Source organism: Rattus norvegicus, chromosome 14 (genome assembly GCF_036323735.1).
Source record: "Rattus norvegicus strain BN/NHsdMcwi chromosome 14, GRCr8, whole genome shotgun sequence".
NCBI lineage: Eukaryota > Metazoa > Chordata > Mammalia > Rodentia > Muridae > Rattus > Rattus norvegicus.
In genome coordinates, this window is record NC_086032.1 from 8,655,908 (window position 1) to 8,667,363 (window position 11,456).

Consider the following 11,456-nt stretch of genomic DNA (forward strand, 5'->3'; position numbering starts at 1 on the left):
AGGCAACACCAGTCCATAGCTGCTCAAGGCAACACCAGTCCATAGCTGCTCAAGGCAACACCAGTCCATAGCTGCTCAAGGCAACACCAGTCCATAGCTGCTCAAGGCAACACCAGTCCATAGCTGCTCAAGGCAACACCAGTCCATAGCTGCACAAGGCAACACCAGTCCATAGCTGCACAAGGCAACACCAGTCCATAGCTGCTCAAGGCAACACCAGTCCATAGCTGCTCAAGGCAACACCAGTCCATAGCTGCTCAAGGCAACACCAGTCCATAGCTGCTCAAGGCAACAATCAGCTCCTTTTTGCCCTTACGATTCGCTTTCTTGTCTCATGCGTCTTAGCGGCTGGCATTACATTCCTCTTAGTTTCTCTTCACCGCCTTAGTTAGGATTCTATTGCTGTGAGCAGACACCATGACCAAGGCCGCTCTTGTAAAGAACAACATTTAATTGGGGCTAGCTTACAGGATCAGAAATTCAGTTGAATATTGTGGTAGGAAGCATGGGAGGAATGGTTCAGGAGGAGCTGAGAGTTCTATATCTTCATCCAAAAAAAGCCAAGAGCAGACTGGCTTTGGGCAGCTAGGACGAGGGTCCCAAAGCCCACCACCACAGAGATACACTTTCTCCAGCAAGGCCACAGCTCCCAACAGTGCCACTCCCTGGGCCAAGCATATGCAAACCACCACACTTTCGATCTCATGCAGGAAGAGGTCCTGCTGGACTTATCCCTTGGATCCCTCTTTCCCCATCACCTTTGTCCTAACCGAAGTTTACACCATGATCCCAGGCCCTGGCAGTATCCATGCCCCAACTGCTGACCATTTCACAGTCATCGGTCACATGTCAAAAGGCAAGTTTTAAATGTTCCCATCTCAGCCTCATGCGAAGATACTAGAGACATTTACCAGTGCCTTTAGGGGAAAAAAAACCCACATAAGTAATGTGATCTTGCATATACCATACACAAACTGCCCTACTGTTTTACTCCTCAGCTTAGTAGCCAGCCCCAGTGGCTGGGCTTCTGAGTTTGCCTTGCGCCTGCCAGTTCCACCTTCTGCCTACGATGTTTAAACCTCTCTCCTAGGCTCTCCTAGCTAGCATCCATTTTGCCTCTAGGGTCTCCTAGCTAGCATCCATTTTGCCTCTAGTTCTCAGTGAGATAAAAGTTCATCCTTCTGAAGAACCTTCCCAGAACCTTGAACTCATCATCTCCCTTTTTACTGTCATTTCCTGTGACTGTCTATGTCATTGTTTGGTGGTGACCTTCTCTTCATGCAGAAAATGATGTTCTCTTCCCCTCCCACAATGATAATTATGAAGACAATATAGAACCTTCTTAAGAGGTCGAGATGCCCTCAAACCTCTGACATCTCTGGAACGTTCCAATCTGGACTTTTCCACCAGTGCAAGAAGCTGCTGGCACCCCCTGTGTGATGCTTAACTGTGACCACTGGGTAGGATTTAGAATCGCCATGGAGATAAATCTCTGGGAACACTTTGGAGGAGTTTTCTAGATTAGGCAATAGACGTAGGAAGACACCTCCTGATTGACAAACCAAATCAAATGAGGGCAGAGCGGCATGTGCATTCGTCCCCTCCTGACGGTGAAGACAGTGTGAACAGCTGCCCCAAGCTCCTGTTGTGATGGTTTCCCACTTTGAGAACCGTAGCCTGGGACTGTGAGCCAAAAATAAACCTGTCCTTCTTTCACTTATCATTACTATATTTTTGTAAGCAACAGAACAAGTCACTTATACCCCCCTTGAAATGGAAGTTTCTGGTTGTGTCATGTGATGCAGACTTCTGTGGTGTTTTGCTGAGGTAAGACCCGTGGGAGGACACGTGATGTTTAGAGAGAGTATAAATGGGACTCAATGGACGGTGACAAGGGCTTGCATAACCAGCTATGCAATTCTTTGTTGGTCTTGAGTCTTTGCTGATCTTTACGTCATTGAGAGAGGCCTGCAGAGAACTCCTAGCATTCCAGCTAGACCTGGTTGCTCCCGCCGATTCATGCTGATATGGTCAATACCTAGTGCTGTTTGCTGGATTGTGCTGCTATTGCTGATTTGTGTTTGGTGACTCTTTTGAACTGGACTGCCGGTACCCTGACAGAGATTGGAATGGTCCCAAAGAACTACTTCTAAAGAGGTCTGCATCCCCTTGTCCTATGGTACTGGATGGTTTTGTGTATCAACCTGACACAAGCTGGAGTTATCACAGAAAAAGGAACCTCCCTTGAGGAAATGCCTCCATGAGATCCAGCTGTAAGGCATTTTCTCAATTAGTGATCAAGGGTGGGAGGGCCCATTGTGGGTGGTGCTATCCCTGGGCTGATGGTCCTGAGTTCTATAAGAAAGCAAGCTGAGCAAGCCAGGGGAGGCAAGCCAGTAAGTAACATCCCTCCATGGCCTCTGCATCAGCTCCTGCCTCCAGGTTCCTGCCCTGTGTGAGTTCCAGTCCTGACTTCCTTCTGTGATGAACAGCAGTGTGGAAGTGTAAGCTGAATAAACCCTTTTCTCCCCAACTAGCTTCTTGGTCATAATGTTTTGTGCAAGAATAGAAACCCTGACTAAGACACCTATTTACTACCTTTTCTCCCCTACCTTTGGACAATGGGCTAGAAGGGGCTGTCGAAGCATTTGAGAATCCTTGTTAAAGTAGCTTTTGAAAACCTGAAGCCTACACCCTCTGCTAGTCATACTTCAATCTCCCAATCGGTCTCCACTCTAATTTCTACCATGGTACATGAGCTATGCCTAACTTATACGTCACAAATACAGATCCCCATAACAGGTGGTCATCTGGCTTCACTTTTTATCATTCCCAAGACACCTGTGGTTTTCATGGCTGCTGTGTGGGTCAGGGTTTTTTTAATTGCTGAATTAATTATTCTTATATTTACTCAATCTCCCATTAATGTTCACTTAAAGGTTTCTAGCTTCAGTTGTTATGTGCATCTTTTAGAGGATGATTTTTAATTGATAAATATTTGAAATAAATGTCTTAGGCTAAAAGGTATATGAACATTTACCTCTGTAATAAATTATCACAAGATACTTTGTACTATTTTGCATTCTTACCAGTAGTATAGAGATCCCTTTTAGAAGTAGTTTCTGCTATGATTCTTTAATTTTAGCCATCTTGCTAAGTTGTATCTCACAATGGTAACCAAATGCACACAATGAAATGAGGGCACATCAGCCTCTACTTTCCAGAGCCCCAACATGTCCTCTTCCTAAGCTTCATCTCCTGCTTTTAAAAAGGAATAACTTACTAAGCTTAGTGCTCACATGTCTGCAGCTTTGTGGCCACACACACAAAAGCATGCAGCATCTAACAGGAGCCCGTCCTCCCCAGTAGCTGTCTACTGTCAGTTTCTTCTCATTTAGGGGTGGGACCTCCTCAGTGCCTTCCACCAATGCTGGAGTCCTGACTGTCTTGGTCTCTCACACAGGTTCTCTGCAGGTAACTGGAGCTGCTGTGAGCTTGAGTACAACAGCCACGTCCCCTCCAGAAGATAGGTTTCCACAGCACTCCTCCTCCAGCTCCCACATTCTCGAAGTCTCTTCTCTGATGTTTCCTGAGCTTTGGTGGGAAGAAGGGCGCTAACAGAAATGTCCTGTTTATGGCTGAGCACTCACAGTCCCTCGGGCAAATCATTTTGAGCAGTTACGAGTCTCCTCGTGGTGTTAACTAGCCTTTTCTCTGATTGCTAATGTCTTTAATGACGTGTGCGCATTGTCTACACCTGTATCTTCATAGGGAAATATCCACTCACGTCTTCTATCAATGTAGGGAAGTATCCATTCACGTCTTCTATCAATGTTATCGGATTGTTCGTCCTCATTACTACTAAGTTGTAGATACTACTTACAATATCACATATACATGTGACAATTATATTGTTCCAAATGATGATCTATTTATTTTACAACATCATCCTTTACTAAAGACATCATTCTAATTCTGACAGCTTAATTTGTCTGTTGTTTCCTTTAAAGATCAGTGGGCCTTTTCTGTGCACTCTAAGACATCAGTGCCTCACAATGACAATATATTCCCTGTGATCCCCAAAGTTCTGTGGCTTTGTCTTCCTTGTAGAGGTTAGATTCATTTTTTTTCTACTTTGCGTTTGTTGCTATGACAAAGCACTATGACCAAAACCAACTTGGGGAGGAAAGGGTTTGTTTGGCCCACAATTATCCCCCGCCCCGCCCCCACGAGCTCAGCATGGAAGGAAGGCAGGGCAGGAGCTGAAGCCAAAGCAGAGACTCAAGAATCATGAAGGGGAGCTTCTCACCGCCTTATCCCCAGGGCTCGATTTCTTATACAACCCAGGACCCCTGCCCAGGGGAGGCACCCCAACAGGGGGCTGGACTCTCTCATATCAATCATTAAGAAAATGCTCGGCCCCAGACATGGCTACAGGTCAGTCTGATGAAGATAATCTTCCAACTGAGGTTCCCTCTTCCCAAGAGATCCTAGTTTCTATCAATGTGACAAAACGGAACCAGCACACCTTCTAAGCTGGGTCTGGCTATGGTGTGGATGTCATGCGTGCTTTCCCATACATTAACCAGCTTCTTCCACCTCCATATATGGAAACCATGTTTCTTTCCCTATTAGGTTAGCTAATAATTTTGTGAAAAAATTAATCGAGACAAACCTAGAACTAGTTTTGGAGTGGTTGAGCGAGGCCGCTAACAGTGCGCATGTGTTTATAACATTATGATAGTGTTTCATTATTTTAAACTTTTGGGAAGTCACAAAGTTTGGGACTAAAAATTTCTTAACTGGATCTTCTTTTGTAATTATTTTGGCTCTTCTGGATCCTTCCTATTTTACATTTCCAGTTTCACTTGTTATCTCTTGTTCTCTTTCTTTTTAAAAATTGAAAGTAGATTCTTCTTTCCCACCCTGAGCCACAGTTTCCTTCCCTCCATTCCTCCCAACTCCCTCCCACCTCCTTTCTCCCTTCCCTCCACTTCCCCCTCTGCTTCCCTTCAGAAAAGTTCAGGCCTCTTAGAGACAACAACCAAACAGCAAAACAGAACAGCAGTACAGCAAAGTAAAAGCCTGCAGACCAAAGCTGGACAACACTACCCAACAGGAGGAAAAGAGTCAGGGGCACAGTCAATCCCACTGGTAGGAGTCTAAGGATAACAAAAGTAACAAAACTAACAAATGTAACAAATCTGTAACAATGTAACAAAGTAGCAACCATGGAACAAACGGAATAAAGCTATGCTCACCACTATACCACCAACGCCCCACATAACAAAGCAACAACTATGAACCAATGTAACAAAGTAACAAATATGGAACAACGTAACAAAGTAACAAATATTTAACAAGTGTAACATTGTAAAAATGTGTAACAATGGAACAAATATGCAACATTGTAACAATGCAACAACTATGGGGAGGACCCGCAGGCTCCGCTTCAGTCTCTGTGAGCCCATATGATCCCTGCTTAGCTGATTCAATGGGCTGTGACCTCCTGGTGTCCTCCATCCCCTCAGACTCCTTCAGCCTTTCTTTCATGTCTTCCTTGGGGTTCCCTGAGCTCTGAAGGAAGAGACCTCATGGAGACTCATTCTCTATTCACACAATGCCTGACCCTGAGTCTTCGCACCTGCTCCCATTGACTAGAATTAAATTGTTTAGGGAGAGGAAATTTGACAGAGTTTGAATTTGTAAACATGATGTTTTTCTTTACTTAGGACTTAAAAAAGTCTTTCAGAAAAGTTTATAACCTATGTAGTGGACTTGTGCTGTTCTAAACAAAATCTCAAACGTTTGATTTTACCAATAAAGACTGGGTGAAAGCCTGTTAGCTCAAAGTGGCAGAGAAAGCACCCAGCTGACTGTTCTCCTCAGCCTATGTCCCAAAAGGAAAAGCAAGCTCTCCTTCTCCACGGTGCCTCAACAACCCCTCAGTCTGAATGTCTTTCCCTTCTACTTTCTGAGTGTCTGTCTGTCTGTCCTTCTGACTTCTTCTTCATCTCCATGGGTTTTCCTAGGTTCACTCTCTACCAACTGGTTGCTTGGTCTGCCCGGTTGATCTATTGTTGCCTTTATCTAATCCTGTTTAAAATAAACTATAAAATAAAAGTAGTCTAAAAGTAATAAAACTATTACTTCTTAATAGTTTGCTTGTTGAAGATACTGTCACTGAAACTGTTTTTTAATGTCTTCAAAATGTGGGTTGGTGAATATAGAAAGATATATTCCTTTTTTTTGGGTTGACTTTGAATTTTTGACTTTGCAAACTAATTCATTCATCTTAATAGTGTTTTTGAAGATTCCTGAGTACTAACAGGAATTTTGTGATATAATCAGAGGGTTTACTTAATTTTTATGACCTTTATGTTTTGAGGGTTTTGTTTTTGCATTTTAAAAATTTATTTATGCATTTTACACCCCAATATCAGCCTCCCTTCTCCCAGTACCCACTCATGCAGACCATCCCCCATTCCTCCCTGATCACCTCCACACACTTCCCTCATCTATATAGTTTTGGGTTTTTGTTTCATTTTCCTTAAGCATAAAATACAATCTGAATGCAAATAATGAAGACAAAATTCTGTTTTGTTACCAATCTGAAGAGATTTCTCTCATCATTGTATAATGTTAGCCTCATGGCATTATTTTAAGATTTTTATTTTATTACTTTTTTAAGTATGTATTTATTTATTATGTATACATCATACAGCTTTCTGCCTACATGTATGCCTGCAGACCAGAAGAGGGTATCAGATCTCATCACAGATGGTTGTGAGCCACCATGTGGTTGCTGGGATTTGAACTCAGGCCCTCTGGAAGAGCAGCCAGTGCTCTAATCACTGAGCCATCTCTCTAGCCCTCTTATTTTATTATTAAGAAAATTCTTTCCAGTTTCTACATTTCAGGAATCTTTTAAAGATTTATTTTTAAGTATTTTAAGCTACTTTATTTTATGTGTTTGGGTGTTTTGCTCACACTTATGTTTGTGCGCTACATGTGTGCCAGGTGCCTGCGGATAGCAGGAGAGGGCCCCAGATCCCCTGGAACTGGAGTTATGGGCAGTTGCGAGCCACCATGTGGGTGCTGGGATCTTGTATCTTCTGCAAGAACAAGAAGTGCTCTGAACTGCTGAGCCACCCCTACAGCCCTTGGTTTATTTTTTACTTTATGTATATGAATGTTCTCTTCATTTATGTCTGTTTGCCACGTCCACGCAGTGTCTGCAGAGACCAAGAGGAGGTATCTGGTCCTCTGCAACTGCAGTTAGACAGCTGTGAGTCACCCTGTGAGCGCTGGGACCTAGGTCCTCTGCTGGAGCAACAAGAAACACTGACTTTTATCAAATACCTTTCTCCTTAAGAATTATAATAGTCATTCAAAGTAGGTTGTGGGAGGTTAGAAGTATACACTTTAAGTCCCAGAGGAGACATAGAAAATGATGCAATCAAATATGGATATGAAAGATAAAAGAGAAGACTAGAAACATAATCATAGAAAGTCAGAACAAATAGAGTAAGTGGTCCAAAAGCAAGACAGAGACCTGAGTCATCCTATCACGCTGAACAGAGACCCAAGTCACCATGTCACAATCAACAGAGACCCGAGTTACCATGTCATGGTCAACAGAGACCTGAGTCACCATGTCGTGGCCACACTAAATTTGAGGACTTTGTATTGTCTCTGTGTGTTGCAAAACCCACCCTAATATTTTAATTTTATCTCAAAGAGTTTATGCTCATCTATGTAAATTTTACAACACTAAACAAAGACTTCCTTTCAGTGTTTAATGATGCACATGCCATTCCTAAGATTCTTCCTTCTCCCCAGATGCAAGTCCCCTCATCTGACGAAGTCTTCTCATGGTTTTATGGTTCAGGTAACTGGTGTGGATTTTTCACCGTGTATATTCAGTTTTCAATAATTTGACTGTGGCAACACCTCGGTGGCTTTGTTGACCCGCTGTTTGCCTGTCTGGGGGCTGCTGAATTGGGGTCTTACAGAGTGCTACTTTCATCACACTTGGACGTTTTTCAGCCATGATTTCATCGAAGAAATTCCCTTTCCTTTCTTTCCGGGGCTCAATAACTCATTAACATTTTTGATGCCTTATGTGTTTTTGTTTTCATTCTTTCTCTGATCACTGCAGTGAGATACTTTCATTGATATTTGCCAAAGTTTTGTTGATGTCTTTTCCTCTCCCACACAATGTTAAATCGATTGAAAACCTTAGTCTCTAATGTTTCATTTTCCATTTAACCGTCTCCTTGTTTTTTCCAGGGCTTATATTTCTCTCTTACGGTGTCCCTTCTCTTTACCATTACAGATTTCTTTTTTCCAAACCCTTTAGCATTTTTAAAATATATTTTTTAAAATCATGTTGCTGGAACTGGAGAGATAGCTCAAGGGTTAAGAGCACTGACTGTTCTTCCAGAAGTCCTGAGTTCAATTCCCAGCAACCACATAGTGGCTCACAACCATCTGTAATGACATATGATGCCCTCTTCTGGTGTGTCTGAGGATAACAACAGTGTACACAGACACACACACACAGACACACACACACACACACAAACATAAACTAACTAGTCAAAATTCATGTTGCTAATTCAATTAACTGAACCATTGAGAGGTTTATGGACCATATTTTAATTATGAATGACATTTCCTTGCTTTCTCAATGTAGAAACTCAGTGTTGTTCTCTGAAATAAAAGCATCTAGAAGCTCACATGTAGAAGCTCACAGAATAATGGTAATGGTGATGATGATCATTTTATTTTGTTTATTCCATATACATACTACAAAGATGAATTGATGAAGGGGGTCTATGACTGGACTCTGGCTCAGTCCCATTTATGATCAGCCTAACTTCCAACTTCCTGGAATTCAAATAACTACTTGATGTTGTCAATATTCAATCTGGGATGTATCTGGGCTCTGTTTTCAGACGCTTTTTAAGATTCTCCTTTGATTTGACTTAAACAACCCCAGAATCTGAACTCTGTGAACTCTCCGATGCCTCGATGGCCATTCACTGCTACTTGGCAAAATGTTTTAGGCCGAGCAAGTTGTTTTTGTTTTTAACCTCTCCTTTCTTTTGAATGCCAGCCTGTTCCTCTGGCCCCCACTTTTTGTCTAAGGTTCTATTAATTTTCTTTTCAGTCGTGTAGTCTCTTTGAATGACAGCCTGGTCCTGCATTTACAGCAGCACAACTAGCAAACTCTCCCTTAGTGCAGATTGGTCCTCGTGTTATGGTGATCTGTGAAAGTGTCCCTCTGTTCACTGGAGTTAAATCTATCACTATTTCCTTTGTTTACTTCTCTTTCATAATTTCATTTGGAAAAGTTAGTCCTAGGATACTTGTAAGTACTGTGACGGTGAAAGGCCCTTACATTGGTGAACCTCTTCAGTGATAGTGGAACACAAGGTCTTATATCTGATGCCTATCATTAAATCTCCAGTGATGGCAACAGGGGACTTTATCTAAAGGACATGCGGGCATATTTAAGGTGAAATAGAGATAATAGAGATGTGTGGAAGAGCAAAGAGGGTATGATTTTCACACCGTGTAAGAAAATAATAGAAACTGGGACCTGGACCAGCCTTAGGATGCATGTAGGTGTTGTTGTCCTGGAGAAGCTCAGTTATGGATTATGGCCATGCTCATGACCTAGAACTACTCCTAAATCAGGAGTAGGTCATTGGGCAAATGTCCTTCAGAAACAGCATTGGACCCAGGGTTTTAAAGCTAGATCTTGGAAAAGTATCACAGTATTCTTGAAATCCAGCATCCTGGGGGCTGAAAAGCATGGAAAGCACTTTTTATGGGGGACTTACCTTCCTAAATCCTTCCACTAACGTGACTCACAGCAGCCCAGCAGTGCTGTGTCATGTCAAGTTAGACTGAGGATCAGTTTTATGTCTTGTTCAAGTCCAGCTCCTCTGTGGGCTGTGCCATTCTCATGAAAATGGGAAAGCTTTTAGGAGATAGTCTAAAGTCGGAGCCAGGACTGAGCTGGCAAGTGAACGAAAGAGTCGCGTGCTGTGTGAACGGAATTCTGTAATAAATTCAGGAAGCACACCAAGGCTAGCATCTTGTTGTGCTCACATAACTAAAAAAGGCGATAGAAATGCACGACATTATTATCTTCCTTGTCCCAGAACTGAGAGCACAGGTTGTTTTAACCCAGGTTGTTGAAACCTCCAGCCGTCCATTACATTGCGTGCCATCTTGATCTATTGAATTGAAATAAGTGAAATTTAAAATAATTGCTTGAATGGAGCGGCATACAGCATGGATTCCATCAGCATCGATGAATGATCATTTATTCCCCATGTACAGACTTACCACGTGCCTCAGCACTCACAAGACACGGGATGAGTAACTCTGAGGCAGGGGGGGTCAGAGAGCCGACTGCTGGGCTATTTTCTACTGGTGCCAATGATGCTACTCTACTACAAAGCCATTGATAGCAATACATTGTATTAGAGTTGATGTTTCTGTGCTGACATTGGCATCCGTTTGTTGGCACCAAGCCTATTGGCCTGGCCTCCCCATAAGCCATCATTATTACATTTATGGGATTTAGTCAATGCCTGATCCAGTGTGTTCCTATGATAGGCAGGCTGTTTAAGGTCTGACAATATATAATAAACCGTAATGGCAGTCAATGGCCCAGAGAGAGAAATAAACTTTCAATAAATGTGTGTGTGTGTGTGTGTGTGTGTGTGTGTGTGTGTGTGTGAGTGCGTGTGTGTGTATGTGTATGTGTGGGTGCGTGTGTACGTGTATGAGTGCATGTGTGTATGTGTGTGTATGCATGTGTGAGTGTGTGTGTATGTGTGAATGTATGTGTGTGAGTATGTGTATGTGAGTGTGTGTGTGCATGTGTGTGTATGTGTGTGTATGTAAGTGTGTGTGTGTGAGTGTGTGTATGTAAGAGTGTGTGTATATCAGCTTCTGTAATACCAATGCCAGGGCTTCTGAGGCTTTCTTCTGACCTCCCCAGGTGCTACATGGATGTGATATACATATGTGTATATGTACATATGGTGTATGTTTATGTGTATGTGTACACAGACACAGAGAAAGAGACAGGCAAAATATTCACACACAAAATAAAATAATAAATCTAAAAATAAATTAAAACCTGAAATGAAGTTTTGTTTCTTGTAATCCTTAATAAATGCAGCATACAGTAGCAGCGAAAGCCCCACCATAATGCTATTTGTCGCCTAATTAAAACTCTATTGGCAGCACACAGGGAAGTGACTTGTCACAGGCACAGCAAAAGTCATCCGTGCTGCAGGAGAAATGGAGAGAGACTAAGCCACCCCTGAAGATACTGAGAACACCTTCAAAATCTGCACTCACAGAAGGAATTTGTAGAAACAATGAAAGCGCCTAAATAAATTTGTTAATGAAGAAAGAAAAAAAGAAAA

At 42.4% G+C, this 11,456-nt stretch overlaps 1 long non-coding RNA gene across 1 annotated transcript; it reads left to right on the forward strand.

The window, feature by feature from the left end:
- Positions 1–4,222: 4,222 nt before the first annotated feature.
- On the forward strand, positions 4,223–11,456 carry LOC134481701 (uncharacterized). Its single transcript, XR_010057440.1, has 2 exons — positions 4,223–4,437; positions 11,272–11,456. It is a non-coding gene; the product is annotated as an uncharacterized LOC134481701 (long non-coding RNA).